The sequence below is a fragment of the Hypanus sabinus genome, chromosome 31 (assembly GCF_030144855.1).
Source record: "Hypanus sabinus isolate sHypSab1 chromosome 31, sHypSab1.hap1, whole genome shotgun sequence".
Lineage (NCBI taxonomy): Eukaryota > Metazoa > Chordata > Chondrichthyes > Myliobatiformes > Dasyatidae > Hypanus > Hypanus sabinus.
In genome coordinates, this window is record NC_082736.1 from 10671865 (window position 1) to 10689779 (window position 17915).

At 48.4% G+C, this 17915-nt stretch overlaps 1 protein-coding gene and 2 non-coding genes across 3 annotated transcripts in view; all 3 read left to right on the plus strand.

Annotated features, from left to right (window-relative positions):
- Positions 1 to 17915, plus strand: part of LOC132383845 (uncharacterized) — a 405546-nt gene that overhangs the window by 90092 nt on the left and 297539 nt on the right. The window lies entirely within an intron of this gene.
- Positions 559 to 630, plus strand: trnaa-ugc (transfer RNA alanine (anticodon UGC)). Its single transcript has one exon. It is a non-coding gene; the product is annotated as a tRNA-Ala (tRNA).
- trnas-aga (transfer RNA serine (anticodon AGA)) lies at positions 4979 to 5059 on the plus strand. Its single transcript has one exon. It is a non-coding gene; the product is annotated as a tRNA-Ser (tRNA).

Here is a 17915-nt window from a genome sequence, read left to right on the forward strand (position 1 = left end):
ATATTCTGTGAGTGCGCTTTAAAATACGAGGCCATCCCATCATGGGTAGATTCAAGGAAATCAACTGGCTTTCGGCTTGTATCTGTTTTCCTTTTTCACTTTTGCGGAGGTTTCTATTTGGTTGGAAAGATTAACCCTTCGTGCATCGAGGTATCTTAATATCATCTATTCTCTGCAGGCCAGGAAAAGAGCGCACTCCGCCTTTCCGGCCGAGATCTTACATCAGGACTGGAGAAAAAGATGAGAAGACCTTGCACAGGAGTCCCTCTCTCTCTCTCTTTCTCTCTCTCGATTTTCCAAATCGTTCGCTGTATCGATTTCTCAGACAATAAATCCTGCTGGAGAATGCTCTTCATCCCATTGCACAATCAGGCACAAATGGAGAGTGTCCACTGGCCGGTGCTCGACAAAGAAGTAGCTGAATCGGAAAGGATTCCCGAGTCCTCGCCAGTCGCAGAGGAAGCAATGTTCGTTATTATCTGTGTTATCAATGATTACTCTGTATCTCAATTGTGATATGCAGGAAGGTTTGGACCTGAACAGTTCTGCTTTTAAAGAGGGGATGTAGCTCAGTGGAAGAGCGCATGCTTTGCATGTATGAGGTCCCGGGTTCAATCCCCGGCATCTCCACGCTAGAGAGCATTGAATTTTGAAGCTCCAACTCAACGTGAGTCTCAACGTGGACACTCCTAAATCAGGAAGGTGCAGTCTAACCGCTCATTACCGCAAAAAAAATGACTCCTCGAGAAAGTGGACCACCAAAGCCATAGAGATCACCAAGAAAGCACACCGATGTGTCCACCTCCTGAGGCTTGAGAATTTCCTTATCATTATTCTAATATAGCTTTTATTTTACATTAGCACTAAACACTCTTATTTTAGGTCTCTTAACCACTTTCTAAACCGTCTGGTATGAGAATGGCAAGGCATCCGACGGCAAGACCATACAAAGGAAAGAGATTCTAACATTGAGACCCAGTGATTTGCGGTCCATTCAGAACTATGGGAATTCTGAACTTCATTCGATCAGATGGACGGATTGGCAGGTGAACAGGACTCGGGATTGGTAAAATAAATCCCGGAGTGTGGGGTATTCTCCGCTGCACCTCAGACTGCCGTCGCTGCTCGTCACGTCGAAGTCTGACTAAAGTAACAGACAGAAAGTGGAGGAGAATTTCAGCGGGCCAGGGGGCATCTCCGCCCGAAACATCAACTGTTTACTCCTCCCCACAGATGCTGTCTGACCTGGTCATTTGCTCCGGCATTCTGTGCTCTGGATTTGCAGCATCTGCAGAATCTCCTGTGTTTATAACCTAAATAACAGCCGCAGACAGAGAGAAGACACAGAGGGAGATAACCAGTGTGTCTGACTGCAGGGCCGTAGGAATATAGTCAGAATGATAATGAATATCACATCCGTTGCTGAAATGTCGGGAGCGAGATATCCTGCTGGGTCGGAGCACAGACACCGGATAATAACCGGATGGGGTAGGAAGCGATGAACAGGGAGAGGAGGACGGGGAGGAAGTTAAAAGCGTAAGAGAGAGACGAGGGAAATTAGACAGGCAATATATTCAAACAAACAAAACAATAGATAATCGGGGGAAAGCGGCCAAATTAACAAATAAAAAGACAGGAGAAGAACAGAGCTATTTACCTATCAGCAGAATGGCGCGGAGGGAATGTGCTGGGCCCGTTATCCAGAGGCCGGCAGATCCAAACCATCATCTGCTATTCTTCAGCACAATATTTTACCGCAAATCCCCGTCAGGTCACCTGTGTACACAACACACATTTCACTAAAAAATAAAAAAAATACTTGTGCTTCCAATTTAAGTTTCCATCCACTCACTCCATCATTTTCTGAGATTTCTTGAGAATTTCGCGGGTAAAACGACAATTCCTGTCGTGCTCAGCGATTGTCCAGCATATCTTGGTCTCCGCTTCATGAAGCTGTGTCTGGTATTGAACTGATTGAGCAGACAATACAGGAAACAATCATTACCTCACGAAAGACTTGTGAGTGATGAAACGGGATTAACCTTTCTGATCGTGACACTCGGTTAGAAATGCTGAGAGAAGAAGATAACTTTCAGTGTCAAAGAAGGAGAGAAGTTGGGTGGGAAGTGAAAAGGGGGACATCTCTGATGGGGCGAGACCAGCACACGATGGCCGTAAGACATTCGGAAAGAGAAACACTGGGCTAAAATGGCAGACGAACGTCGGACAGAAATGTTAATTTCACAGAGAAAGAAGTAACGTGGCTGAGTGATTCCAGACCGAGACGTTTGTGAGACATGTGCTGAAAAACAGGTACAGCACACGGCGATCGCCGGGAATCGAACCCAGGTGAGCTGCTTGAAAGGCAGCTATGCTCATCGCTATACCACTATCGCTCCATGTTGCAGGAGTTTCGAGTAGCGAAACGTCTCCCATGCTCCATGTGTTTCCACAGACCCCGAGCTGCTCTCTGTCGGATCAATCCTCACTCTGCAGCAGGTTTTATTGCGGCCAGTTGACATCGCCATCCTCAATCAGAGGGAGTTATACAACAGCCAATGAACATTCACCAGCGATCGGACTGAGTGAGAGCCGAACTCTCAGAGAGTCGGAAGAGTCGGAAGGGCTGCAAATGGTGCCTGTATCACATCAGCACATGAGAAAACAAATCCTGATCGTGCCTGTTCTTTAGAAAAGCCGATGTATCCGTACGAGGGTGATTGATAAGTTCGTGGCCTACAGCAGAAGGAGATGAATTATAGAGCTTTCGTTACATGCACAAGCACGTCAATTCTTTGACTGATTATTCCGAAAGTTTGAACTTAATAACTCGTCAGGTGTGATTGATAAGATAGTTGCTTAAGGTAGAAGGAAATGAGTTTTTAATTCCCGTTACATACACCAGCGGTCCAACACTTTGAGAGATAATGCAGAAAGTTTGAAGTTAGTAACTCAGCTCCTTCCGCCGTAGGCCACGAACCTATCAATCACCCCTGCTTTGGACACTTTCTGGAGGTCCAAGATCGGTATGTTCCACGACTCTGGACTAATTGTGTAAATGTAGGAGGGGACTAGGTTGCAAAATAATTGAGTTAGATTTTCTAAAACTGACTCCTTCTACTATAGGGCACGAACCTATCAATCACTCATCGTAGGTGTGAGATCAGTTTAGGAATAAATAAAATAATAACCAACAACCACTTTGCTGGGATTATACTGCGATTCTCTCCATAGTTGGTAGAAGATTGAGGAGCAGATCCGCTGGCAAATAACACGGAAATGTCAGGAGGATAGGGTTACAACGATCAGACATTTCAACTTCTGCAAAATTAACCAGATCACTTTTTTTGTGCAAGATAAGAAATGAAATATCTGAAATACTCCCGGGAGAGTATTTTTGTTCCAGGCCATCGATAGTCCTACTAGTGTTGACAATGGAACTAGATTAGAAATTTACTCTGTAACTTGTAAATAATCAAAACTCGCACTTTACTGTCTCTGCATAAATGGCAACGTAACTATGTCAACACCGGGCCAATAACATAGAACAAAAATTTTGCTGTTCACTCTGCACCAATACTCACTCAGACGACTTTTCCCAACAATATCACCAAATTAAGGCAGCTCAGATGGCCACGTGATCGATCCTTCCTTCTCCCAGTCACTGACTTGGGGGATCTTCCTTGCGATGGTGGGTTTCAGGAAAGAGTTAGCACTGCTAGCACGTTCGAAGTTTCCACTTCTATATTCATATTTTCCAATTCAGTTGTCCCATTCCAGCGTCACTGGCCGTAGGACATCTGATTGGCTTGAATTCTCCCTTTTGTGAGCTCTGCCCCAAGCCAGCATCCATTTATTTCCCTCTTCCCATTAGGCGTCAATTGGTAATTTATGGCTCTTTGTTCCCTTTAGAAACCAGTTTAAATCACTCCAAACAGGCATTAACCCCAACATTCACACATTTGCATGTTATATTATATCAAAAACACCTCACAAATAACTTCGGAATTGGAACATATGTCTTAACCCGCAAATCACCTGAAACAACTTTGTGTTTCTTTTAAAACACAGAAATGTTCTTCTCACAAAATGGAAGATGTAAAGCGGTTCCACAAAATGACATCTTCATTTACAAGTCCATGGCTGGTACAAAGACACTTGATCTGTCTGCTTCCACTATCCTTGAGCCATTCGAGTTCCATGTTATCTTACATATTTTAAATCCTCCGTGGCCAACATCTCCTCTTTTTCTGTCCACGGAAATTGCTGGGGATCACATTACTGTTAATATGTCTCAGTGAATATGGCACAGAAGGAACAGCAGCATTCATGACTAATCAAAAAATACAGATAAGGGTTTAAAAATATTATCCGAATAAAAATATGAAGAAACATGATAAGTGTACCCTATTTCTTACCGTTCTGTACATCGGTAATTTAACGGGAATTAGTATTACTAGTCTATGGAGTTTAGGAAAAATGGTACATGGATCTTATAAAAATAGAGGCCTCTGCGTAATCCACGGTAACTTAAGTTCATGTTCAGCACAACATGCGGGCCGAAGGAACTTTATTGTGCTGTAGGTTTTCTATGTTTCTATATTGAAACGCAATATAACTGTATGAAATCAAACAAAATCAGCAAAAATAAATGTGTAAAGGCATGGTGTTCGCAAACACTGAAGTCATTAAAGTTGCCCTGAAACACACACTGGGGAAAATAGCATGGGTAACCACTAGAACAAAGAGCAAAGCAATGACAACATATGAAGTAATACACATCAAAGGATGTAAATTAACATTTAAACCCCAGTTCCAAACTCTATTCCAAAAACGATGGATTCTGCAAAACATCACTGGCTAAACTGACGTGATATCTAATAGTCTTTGATGGCACATCCCACTGTTTAATTTGGTAAATAACTGTATCTGACTCGACCGTAATATAAATTGTAGATGGAAGAACACTCGAGCACTTGTAGTCGTGGCCGAGTGGTTAAGGCGATGGACTAGAAATCCATTGGGGTTTCCCGCGCAGGTTCGAATCCTGCCGACTACGTGTTTATATCGGTTTTGATTCCCTGATCCCTCCCACAGATACAGATTGTAAAACGAAACTCCGATCACTGTTCGTCGCCTGCAAAACCAGGGAAATCCCCTGTGTTCCGCATTTATTCAGGCGGCCTCTACTATGCAATCGGTCAGCCGCTGTTCGACAGTTATCCGAAATGTTGGTGGTTCAAGCCTATCCAGGGGCGCTGTTGATCCAGTGGCCTTTGCTGTCCTTTTTGTGCGCTCCGTGCTGTCCCTAATACATTCATTTAAAAATACATATATCCACATACGGAAAACAGAACACTACCACGACCTGTCTTGCTTAAATTCATGTTGCTATAAACTAAATATATTGTACATGGACGATAAAACCAGCAGAAACTAGTACAGGGCACCAATGCATTTCATGTTTAAATTTATGTTATCGCCACTTGAACCAGATGGATAAATTCACTCAACTTAACTCACACCAACATTGACTGTTTCCACAACTCACTTTCAAACTCAGCATTTCAAGCTGTCGACATTTTTGCTTTGTTTCTTATTATTATCACTTTCTCAGCTCAAGCTGGTAAAACCTGAAGTCCGGGCGTACTGACGCACACTCATTCCTCAATAGCTGCGGACTGCCGACCATTCTAGTCGCGTATAGTATAGTGGATTTCAGGAGATTTACAGAAATATTGGTTTGCAGTCCTTACCGTTTAATACTATTGTGTAGTGACTATGAGATGATAGTTGTTGTTGATAATACATTAGGACATTCTACACCCTGTTCATTCTCAATTGTCTTTAAATTTCTTCTTTTAATTCAGCAGATTTCTGGTGTTTTTCACTTATTAGTTGTTGTATGTTATGTGTGTTTGCAATGGCTATATCTATTATGTATGTTGTTACTGCTTTTTCATTATATATTCAGACGGTTATTATGGATTGTCCTATCTGTAATAATGGATCAGACAAAAATTAATGTGTAGGACTCTGACCCTAATCTAGAACAGGTTTGTATTTATAGTAAGGTGTTCTGTCTTTTATGAGTTTGTATTTTAAAGCAAGATTTTGGTGACTGATGTTTGTCAATTGATTGTTCCGTGTAAATAATCAGATTGAGTTAAACTGCTGCTCAATCCTGTAATGTGTTGGATTGTTCCTGGTGGCTCTTGTCATTTTCTGCATTTATCATCATTTATTTGTATGACGTTTATTATGTATTTCTAATATTTTTCGGTTAGCCAGCTGGCCCTTTATTACCACAAGGAACCCCTCTGTTTCTGGGAAGAGGTCTTCAACTCTGAGCCAAGCGTTCCACATTTCCTTCTTCACATCTTGTCTGCTCAGGTCATGGGGATGTTTTCAATGGAGGGATGCTCCCCCATTGATTACCTTTATATTATTATCATTTTTATTTTACGTTTTTGTATTTCCACAGTCTGTTATGTTTTCTACATTGATTGTCTGTCTTGTGTGCACTCTTTCACTGTTACTACACTGAATGATAATTAGTAAAAACGCTTAGACTCACAGAAAATTGCCCATGAATTAATGCGAGTGTCGATTTGGTCCCGGGAGTTCCATGCCCATTGTGTCCTGAAAGAGGTTATTTTTATAGCCAGAAATTGTAGATTTTTAAATGGCCGAGAATCGAACTCAGGTCTACTGGTTCGAAAGCAGCTATGCTCACCACTATACCGCAATGGCCTCATGATCGAGTGGAGATTTAGGTGGTGACCGTCTCCTTTGCTACAAGATTCAGTTCTGTAACTCAATTATTAGTTTCCGCGCTGCTTTCTGAAGGATCATTCCTCACTCCGTTGTTGCTCCTATTCCGACCAGTGGATGTCGCGTCATTCCCACAGACCGGAGAAAGACAATCCTCTGTGTTCGGACTGCAGGGAAAATCAAGTCAAGTCAAGTCACTTTTGTTGTCATTCCGACCATTACTGCTGGTACAGTATATAGTAAAAAATAAGACAACGTTTTTCAGGACCATAGTGTTACATGACACAGTACAAAAACTAGACTGAACTACGAAAATACAGCTCAGACAGAAAAAAAAACAACAGTTACACTAGACTACAGACATACCCAGGACTGCATAAAATGCACAAAGCAGTGCAGGCATTAAAATAAATAATATACAGGACAATAGGGCAGTAAGGTGTCAGTCCAGGCTCTGGGTATTGAGGAGTCTGATTGCTTCGTGGATGAAACTGTTACATAGTCTTGTCGCGAATGCCTGAATTCTTCAGTGCCTTTTCCCAAACGGCAGGAGGGAGAAGAGTTTGTATGAGGGCTTTGTGCAGTCCTTCATAATCATGTTTAATTTCCGGATGCAGCGTGTAGTGCAAATGTCCGTGATGGCGGGAATAAAGAGCCCGATGATCTTCTCAGCTGACCTCTCTATCCACTGCAGATTCTTGCGATCCGAGATGGTGCAATTTCCCAACCAGGCAGTGATGTAGCTGCTCAGGATGCTCTCAATACAACCCCTGTAGAATGTGATGAAGTGTGGGGTGGGGTGGGGGGGGGAGATGGACTTTACTCAGCCTTTGCGGAAAGTAGAGATGCTGCTGGACTTTCTTTGCTATGGAGCTGGTGTTGAGAGACCAGGTGAGATTCTCCGCCAGGTGAACACCAAGAAATTTGGTGCTCTTAACGATATTTACTGAGGAGGCGTCGATGTTCAGCGGGTAGTGGTCGCTCCGTGCCGTCCTGAAGTCAACAACCATTTATTTTGTTTTGTTCACATGATGTTGCTCCTGATCCGGACTGACTGACATCTCCCAGTCAGGAAGTCTGATATCCAGTTGCAGAGGGAGGTGTGCACGCCCAATAGGCTCAGCTTTCCAATCATTTTCTGAGGGATGATTGTGTTGAATGCTGAACTGAGGTCTATGAACAGCATCTAAACGTATGCGTCTTTTTTTGTCCAGGTGGGTTAGTGCCAGGTGGAGGGTGATCGCAATGTCATCGTCTGCTGAGCGGTTGGGACGGTACGCAAACTGCAGGGGGTCCAGTGAGGGGGGCAGCAGGGTCATGATATGCCTCATGACGAGCCTCTCGAAACAGGTCATGATGATGGACGTGAGTGCAACGGGACGGCAGTCATTTAGGCAGGACACTGAAGAATTCGGCACGGGAACGATGGTGTCGGCATTGAAGCACGTTGCAACGGTGGCGCTGCTCAGGGATATGTTGAAGATGTCAGTGAGAACACCTGCTAGCTGGTCTGCACATCCTCTGAGCACTCTACCAGGAATGTTGTCTGGTACAGCAGCCTTCCGTGGGTTGACCCTGCTCAGCGTTCTTCTCACATCGGCCACGGTGAGACACAGCACCTGGTCATTTGTAGGCGGGGGGATGGGGGCTTCCTCGCCACCACGTCATTTTCCACCTCAGAACGGGCGTAGAAGTTATTCAGCGCATCTGGGAGGGAGGCATCACCCTTACAGTCAGGTGATGTCCTGTAATTGGTGATATCCTGCATGCCCTTCCACATGCGCCGCGTTTCGTTGCTGTCCTGGAAGTGGCTGTGAATTCGCTGGGCGTGTGCACGCTTTGCCCCTCTGATGGCCCGGGAATATTTGGCCCTTGCTGTTGTTATGGCTGCCTTGTCGCCTGCTCTGAAAGTGGAGTCACGGGTCCTCAGCAGCGCACGCACCTCCACGGTCATCCATGCCTTCTGGTTAGCGCGTAAAGTGATGGTCTTGGACAGAGTAACATCATCAATGCACTTGCTAATGCAGCTAGTCACTGGTGCCGTGTACTCTTCTAAGTTGGTAGAGTCGCCAGCAGTTGCAGCCTCCCTGTACATGTGCAAGTCAGTTTGCTCAAAACAGTCTTGCAGAGCAGAGACAGCTCCTGCTGGTCAGTTTTTCACCTGCTTCTGAACTGGTCTGGAGCGCCTGACGAGCGATCTGGATGCTGGGATTGGCATAACAGAGATGTGGTCTGAGTAACCGAGGTGGGGGCGGGGCTCCGCCCGGTACGCGTCGGGGATATTTGTATAAACTAGGTCCAACGCGTTCTCCCCCCTCGTTGCAAAGTACACACACTGATGAAATTTGGGAAGCAAATCGAATCTTGACAGAATCGGCGGTAGAAATGGTTCCCTGCCTCACGCATCAGAGAAGTGGAAAACAAATCCTGATTAGAAATGTTTCAAACAATTGAAAGAACATGCAGTTGGACGTTAATGGGAGCCCTTCCTTTGGCCAGTCATTGAACTCATTAACTGACTGAATCGCTAAAGAATCCTGAGACCCCTCCCTCAGACAGTGTGAGGGGATGTGTGAAAGGCGCCTGCTCTACGCTCAACAAACAGACATCAAAATGACTCTGTGATCTCTCTTATACCCTGACATCCGTATGATCGCCCTGATGAAGGGTCTCTGACAGAAACGTCGACTGTTTACTCTTTTCCATTGATGCTGCCTGGACTGCTGAGTTCCTCCAGCATTTTGTTTGCATTACTTTGATTTCCAACATCTACAGATTTTCTCTTGTTTGTAATCCGTGTGACAGATTCCATACCCTCCTTTATTTCTCATTAGTGTGGTTTCTCATTCTCCCCTCCAAACAATCGGTATACTAGGGTTCGATTCCCTGTCGCGGTGACCTTTTTCCTGCTGGGTATGAAAACTGGAAATACAGGAGAATTTTTTGAATAAAACAAACTGTGTTGAAGTGGTCATTTAGAATATGAAACAACCCAGACGGCAGATAGCCCAGGACGGGAGAGATCATCGAGAACGTTGTGTTCAGCACCTTTTCTCTAGTAATCCATGAACGGGTCTATAATTGAGCGCCGTTCGGCGTTACACTCGGTCACCGATTCTGTCACTTCGAAACATTAAATAGGGGCTGTTGCTGTGAGATATTAACTCACACACTTCCCAGCACGCATGCCCTCAGTGTGTCCCAGTGACTGTAGAATGCAGGGAGAACAGCTGAAACACTTTGGAAAGAATTATGCCAAGTGGGCAATATGTTTAATGCCCGTTTTAAATCCACCCTGACCCTCCCGCAGCCTCGGACCCTCCGAACAGACGCTCAGAAAGTGAACTGAGGGAAGAAACGGCGATGTTTCGCTCTCTGACGTCTTTCAAACACGAGAGCATGCGCAGCGTCGTTCCGCCCCTTGACCTGATTGACAAGACAGCAGAACCCATGCTCGGGAGCGGTCATGCAGCAGCCGGGAATAGAGAACTTCTGGGCCCGGGAGTAGGGCGCTACCGGTGTCCTCCTTCCACCAGCAGCATATCGCTCTGTGAGCAGCTTTACAGACAGGCTCGGTGATCGGCACTGACTCCGGAGATGGCGGTTGCGAGAAAGAGTCGGAGTGTAACAGCGACTGAACTCGGAATGCGGAGTGAGTGGGTATTCCCATGCTGGGCTGGGTAGATAGGGCGGTGAAGGCGGGGTGGGAAGGAGCTGCCGGTGAGGTGCATTGCTGCCTCTTCTCCCCATACCGGGGGGAGGGGGGCGTATATCCATGTTTAGTCCCAGTCTCCTCGTGTTGGTTTATTTTTCAGGACACGAGCCGGACGGGTTTACAAAGAGCGGCTGTTGCAGCATCCCCGAGAGAAGTGTGGCGGACACAGTTTACACTGGCAACACACACAAAATGCTGGTGGAGAGCAGCAGTCCAGGCAGCATTTACGGAAGAAGTACTTGTTTCCATAGATGCTGCCAGGCCTGTGAAGCTCCTCCAGCATTTTATGTCTGTTGCTCGAATTTCCAGCATCTGTGGATGTTCTCTTGTTTGCGAATTTCGATGATCGTTTGCAGAAAACGTGTGATGAAAAAACAGCAATGAACCTCAGGTTACTGACCATCACCCCCTTCCAGTGAAGATGGAAACCATCCCTTTGGTATCGATCACCCTTGCACAGATGAAGTCCCAGTGATTGGGTAAATGCAAGCGGGCTTTTTCCACGGGGGTTGGGAGGGACTACAACCAGAGAGCCTGAGTTAAGGGTGAAAGGTGAAAGTTTAAGGAGAACAGGAAAGGAAAATTCTTCACTCAGATGGTTGTGAGAGTGTTGGGACGAGCTGCCAGAATGAGTGGTGCATGCAAGTTTGATTTCAATATTTAAGAGAAGTTCGGATAGGTACGTGCATGTAGGGGTATGGAGCGATATGGTCCCAGAGCAGGTCGATGGGAGTGGGCAGCATAAATGATGTAGCACGGATTAAATGGAACAAAGGGCCTGTTTCTGTGCTGCAGTTTTCTATGACTCCATGAATCTATGATTCAGAACCTTGAAACCCTGCACCTGCACCAGCTCCTCAGCCACGCATTCATTCACACCTGAAAACGCCAACAGGAATATTAGACTTCAAATCCCAACCAGCACCCCCCCCCACCCAATAAAAATAACATGACGCTAACAAGAAAGAAAACACTTTCTTAAAAAAAAACTGAAGGATAATAATATAAACTGCAGTCATCAGGAATGTCTTCGAATTTCGAAAATGTTGTATCCTCGTTCAGCATCGCTGAGCTCGGCGCGTACTCCGTACTTCAGACGCAAAGGCGTAGTCTCACGACCGATGAGCCCTCTCACTAAAATTGTCACAGATAATCCATTGTTCCACCGAGACTCGAACTCGGATCGCTGGATTCAGAGTCCACAGTGCTCACCATTACACCATGGAACCAGATGTGCTGATACGAGCAACAAAAAAGAGGATGAATCTTAGGGTGGTATGTGGTGACACGTGTAAACATTGACAGTATATTTACATTGAACTTTATACTTCATAGAGCATGTCTTGTGAGGATATGTTGAGGAAGGGAGCAGTTTTCTGTTTGGAGGGAGTAGGATGAGACGTGACTTGAAAGAGGTATACAAGATGCGGACTGACTGGGAGAGCTCAGTCAGTCCAGATCGGGAGCAGCATCTCCAACACCATCACACTGAGCACGGAGGTTCCCCAGGGCTGTGTGCTCAGTCCACTGCTGTTCACTCTGCTGACCCACGACTGTGCAGCAATACACAGCTCGAACCATATCATCAGGTTCGCCGATGAGACGACCGTGGTGGGTCTCATCAGCAAGAACGGCGAGTCAGCACACAGAGAGGAGGTACAGCGGCTAACGGACTGGTGCGGAGCCAACAACCTGTCTCTGAATGTGAACAAAACAAAAGAGATGGTTCCTGACTTCCGGAGGGCACGGAGCGACCACCCTGCGCTGAACATCGACAGCTCCTCGGTAGAGATCGTTAAAAGCATCACATTTTTTGGTGTTCACCTGACGGAGAATCTCACCTGGTCTCTCAACACCAGCTCCATAGCCAAGAAAGCACATCAGTGTCTCTACTTTATGCGACAGCTGAGAAAAGTCCATTTCCCAACCCCTTCATCACCACATTCTACAGAGGATGTACCAAGAGCTCCTGAGTCCGAAAAGAGCAACGATAGTAAAGTCAGCTGAGAAGATCAACAGGGTCTCTCTTCCCGCTATTACAGACATTTACACTACACGCTGCACCCGTAAATCCAATGACACTGTGAATGACCCCACGCACCCCTCATACAATATTTTCTCCCTCCTGACATCTGGAAAAAAAATACCAAAGCATTCGGGCACTGACGACCAGACTGTGCAACAGCTTCTTCCACCAAGCCATCAGAACCTTTAATACTCTGCGTCTAGACTGACATCTGCATCATTTATTATTATATTGAAATTTGTCCTCTGCTGTGACTACTGTCTTATTTATTAATTGTACTACCCTGTACTGTTTAGTGCCCTTTATGTAGTCCTGTGTAGGTCTGTAGTCTAGTGTAGATCTTGTGTTCTCTTACATAGTATAGTGTGGCCTTGTGTTGTCTCACTTAGTCTGGTGTATTTCTGTCCTGTTTCATGAAGCACCATGGTCCTGGAGGAACGTTATTTCGTTTATACTATGTACTTTTATACTATGTAGTTTCTGGTCGAAATGACAATAAAAAGCGACTTGACATAGCTTGCTGATAGAAGGCATGTATCGATTAGACAGCTCGAACATTTTTCTTCGGGTGGACTGGCGGGAAAGAGAGGTGGGCGGTGTAATTTTCAGGTCATTGAAGGAATGCATAGCAGTGGGGGATGCCATAGGCTCTTTTTTCACTCTCAGAAAATGAATAGAATACACAGCTAGGGGTAGTGTTAGAAGCAGATACATTAGGAACATTTAAGTGACATTCCCCAGGAAGGGGGTGATTCAAAACACGAGGGCATTGGTTTGACAACAGAGCTGAGAGGTTTTAAAGTTTTAAATTTTGAAAGATTATAATTTTTTTTTGTATAAGGACTGGAGATGGAATTTTTGAATGCGTCCAGCAGAGCGTTCTGTGCCAGTACATAAATTGTCTCCCTGGATGTTGGACAGAAGGTGGAGTAAAGTGGAAGTGGACGAGCACTTTGGAACTCGTCAGCAGAGAACACGGGATGTTTCAAATTTGTTCCGAGTAGGGATATGTTTAGTCTGGAAATAAAGGCCATGTCATTAATTTCATTATCATAGACAGGATCTGGGAAGTATGGATCGACAGAAGCTATAGTACTGTACCTCGAAAAAGTATTTAGCCCATAATCCTTCATTTATGGGTTTCGGCTCCACTGTGGGAATCGGCCTCTCCTCTTCCTGCCCACGGAACAGTAAGTGTCTGTCGGCGCCTCACCGCACCGGCTCTCTGCCTCAGGTACAATATTTAAACCATATTTGCACAGTTACATGGATAGGAAAGGATGAGAGGGACACGGGCCGAATGCAGGCGGTTGGGACGAGTTCAGGTCGACAACTTGGTCGGCGTGGATGAGTTTTACCGAAGGGACGGTTTCAGTTCTGTATAAATCACTGACTATTCTGGGCCGTTCAACCAGGACAGGATGTGCACAGTGAATGACAGGTTCCTGAGAAGGTTTAATGAATAGAGACTTTGTGGGTTTCAGCCCCCACACCTCCTCTGGCAGCTGATTTAGGATAGCAGCTATTCTCCGTGTGAAATATGTACCCTTCAGATCCCCTTTAAATCTGTCTTTAATCAGCTTTGTACAATTCTAATGAGAGGCAGTTCTTTGGCTGACAAGACAAGTACAACACACAACCCTGTCTCTCTGTGATGCCACATGCAGGTCAATGTGGTCATCAGCTTGGAGGCTACCCAGCCGGTATAAAAGGTGCTGTTCCTCCAACATGAGTTTGGATTCAATTTGATAATAGAGGAGAATATGGATAGACATATCCGAATGGGAATGGGACGTGTTGTGGCGACCCATTTCCTAGCGTATCCGAACCAACTCACAATTAGATAGCCTACGGGGGTTTGCGAGCACAGAGCTTTGGAGCCTCTGCGCCATGGGGGGCCGGTTGACAGAGGCTTAAAAGTGAGGCTGAAGTTTTCGAATAAAGTTTTTTCCTTCGACTGCAGTTACCGACTTCGTGTCGTAATTTTAGCGCTGCGTGTAGCACACCGCTACAATTGGTGACCCCGACGGTCCAAACGATTTTTGGACCAGAAATGACCGACGCCGCCTCTGTTCATGCGGTTTCGTTGAAACTGCCAGGTTTCTGGACACAGCGCCCGGACCTATGGTTCCAGCAAGCCGAAGCCCAATTCCACGTTCGCCAGATCACCTCAGAAGACACCCGCTACTACTACGTGGTGAGCTCCCTCGACCAGGACACAGCGGCCCAGGTCGCGGAGTTCGTACAGTCGCCCCCGGCAGACGGCAAGTACACGGAATTCAAAGCCCTGCTCCTCAGGACTTTCGGACTCTCACGGCGCAAGCGGGCTGCCCGTTTACTGCACCTGGATGGCTTGGGCGACAGACCTCCATCGGCTTTAATGAATGAGATGTTGTCTCTCGCCGACGAACACACACCCTGCCTCATGTTTGAGCAGGCATTCCTGGAGCAGCTGCCCGAGGACATCCGCCTGCTGCTGTCCGACGCGGATTTCAGTGACTCCCGGAAGGTGGCAGCCCGGGCGGACTTGCTGTGGAACGCCAAAAAGGTGAGCGGGGCGTCCATCGCACGGATCTCCCAGCCCCGCTCCCGGCAGCAAACCAGTCCAGGCCCGGCCGCAGAGCCCGCTAACCCCCGGCCCAATGAACACTGGTGCTTCTACCACCAGCGGTGGGGTGCAGAAGCCCGCCGTTGTCGCCCGCCCTGCAAGTTCCCGGGAAACGCCAGGGCCAGCCGCCGCTGATGGCTACGGCGGCTGGCCATCGGGATAGCCTCCTGTATGTGTGGGATAGAAGGTCGGGACGCCGGTTTTTGGTCGATACTGGGGCTGAGATCAGCGTTTTACCTCCGACGAGTTACGACACCCGCAGCAGGGCACCGGGTCCCCCCCGAGGGCCGTGAATGGTAGCACCGTAAGGACCTATGGCACCCGCCAGGTGCAGCTACAGTTCGGCTCCAGCCAGTTCACGTGGGACTTCACACTGGCCGCCGTAGCCCAACCGCTTCTGGTTGCGGATTTTTTGCGGGCTCACAGCCTGCTGGTCGACCTGCCCAGGAAGAGACTGGTACAAGCCGAGACCTTTCAGACGTTCTCCCTGGGTGCAGCCCAGTTGCCGGCCCCTCACCTCGGCTCCATCACGCTGTCCGACAACGACTTAACCAGGGTCCTGGCGGAGTTCCCATCGGTTCTGGCACCGCAGTTCACAGCAGCCATGCCCAGGCACGGCGAACAGCACCACATCCCGACCCAGGGACCACCCCTCCATGCCCGTGCTCGGCGGCTTCCCCCGGACAAGCTCCGACTGGCGAAGGAGGAGTTCCAGAGGATGGAGGAATTGGGGATCATCCGGCGGTCCGACAGCCCATGGGCCTCCCCCCTGCACATGGTGCCCAAAGCGACGGGGGGCTGGAGACCGTGCGGCGACTACCGCAGGCTGAACGAGGCTACCACACCGGACCGCTACCCTGTGCCGCACATTCAGGACTTTGCGGCAAACCTGCACGGCGCACGGATCTTCTCCAAGGTAGATCTCGTCCGGGGATACCATCAAATCCCGATGCATCCTGACGACGTCCCCAAAACGGCTCTCATCACCCCATTCGGCCTTTTCGAGTTCCTCCGCATGCCGTTCGGCCTGAAGAATGCCGCACAGACGTTCCAGCGGTTAATGGACGCGGTGGGACGGGACCTGGACTTCGCGTTCATCTATTTGGATGACATCCTCATAGCCAGTGGCAGTCGTCAGGAGCATCTGTCCCACCTCCGTCAACTCTGCGCCCGACTGAGTGAGTACGGTCTTACAATCAACCCTGCCAAATGTCAGTTCGGACTCGATACCATTGACTTCCTGGGCCACAGAATTACTAAAGACGGGGTAACCCCTCTGCCCGCTTCCCCCGACCCACCACGATCAAAGGCCTTCAGCAATTCGTAGGTATGGTCAATTTCTACCGCCGCTTCCTCCCTTCAGCTGCCCGGATCATGCGCCCCCTGTTCGCCCTGATGTCGGGTCCAATCAAGGGCATTAACTGGGACGAGGAGTCCGCCGCCGCTTTCGTTCAAACGAAGGAAGCTTTGGCGGACGCCGCAATGCTAGTACACCCCTACTGCCCTCACAGTGGACGCATCCAACACGGCAGTCGGTGGGGTGCTGGAGCAGCTCATCGCAGGTCGCTGGCAACCCCTGGCGCTTTTCAGCAAACACCTGCGACCACCCGAGCTTAAGTACAGTGCTTTCGACCGGGAACTGTTGGCGCTGTACCTGGCAATCCGGCATTTCAGGTACTTCCTAGAAGGTCGGCCCTTCACCGCGTTCACGGACCACAAACCGCTTACCTTTGCGTTTACGAAAGCATCCGACCCCTGGTCATCCCGCCAGCAACGCCACCTGTCCTACATCTCTGAATACACGACGGATGTCCGGCACGTCTCGGGTAAGGACAATGTCGTGGCGGATGCGCTCTCTCGCCCTACCGTTCATGCCCTTTCCCAAGGGGTAGACTTTGAGGCACTGGCAGAGGCGCAGCAGGCGGATGAGGAGATTCCGAGTTACAGGACCGCAGTCTCCGGTCTGCAGCTCCAGGACCTCCCCGTGGGCCCAGGTGAGAGGACCCTACTCTGTGACGTCGCCACCGGCCAGCCCCGTCCAGTCGTCCCGACAACATGGCGGCGCCGCGTTTTCGACTCCATTCATAACTTGGCGTAACCCTCCATCCGGACAACTGTCCGGATGGTTTCCAGCAGGTTCGTTTGGCACGGACTCCGCAAACAGGTCAGTGAATGGGCCAGAACGTGCATGCACTGCCAGACGGCCAAGGTGCAGCGGCACACCAAAGCCCCACCGCAGCAGTTCCATCCCGCCCACCGGCGTTTCGACCACATTCATGTGGATATCGTGGGCCCCCTGCCAGTGTCGCGGGGAGCGCGTTACCTCCTGACTATCGTGGACCGGTTCACAAGATGGCCAGAGGCAGTCCCGCTCACCGGCACCACCTCCGAATCTTGCGCCCGAGCCCTGATCGCCACCTGGTTATCTCGCTTTGGTGTACCAGCCCACATTACCTCCGACAGAGGCGCCCAGTTCACCTCCAGCCTGTGGTCAGCTATGGCCAGCCTTTTGGGGACTCAGCTGCACCACACAACTGCCTACCACCCACAGTCGAACGGGCTAGTGGAGCGTTTCCACCGTCACCTGAAGTCGGCCCTCATGGCCTGCCTGCGAGGAGCCAACTGGGCGGACGAGCTTCCCTGGGTCCTACTCGGCATCCGCACAGCGCCCAAGGACGACCTGCACGCCTCGTCGGCCGAATTGGTATACGGCGCGCCCCTGGTCGTCCCCGGGGAGTTCCTACCAGCCCCAAGGGGGCAAGAGGAAGAACCCGCAGTAGTCCTGGGCAGAC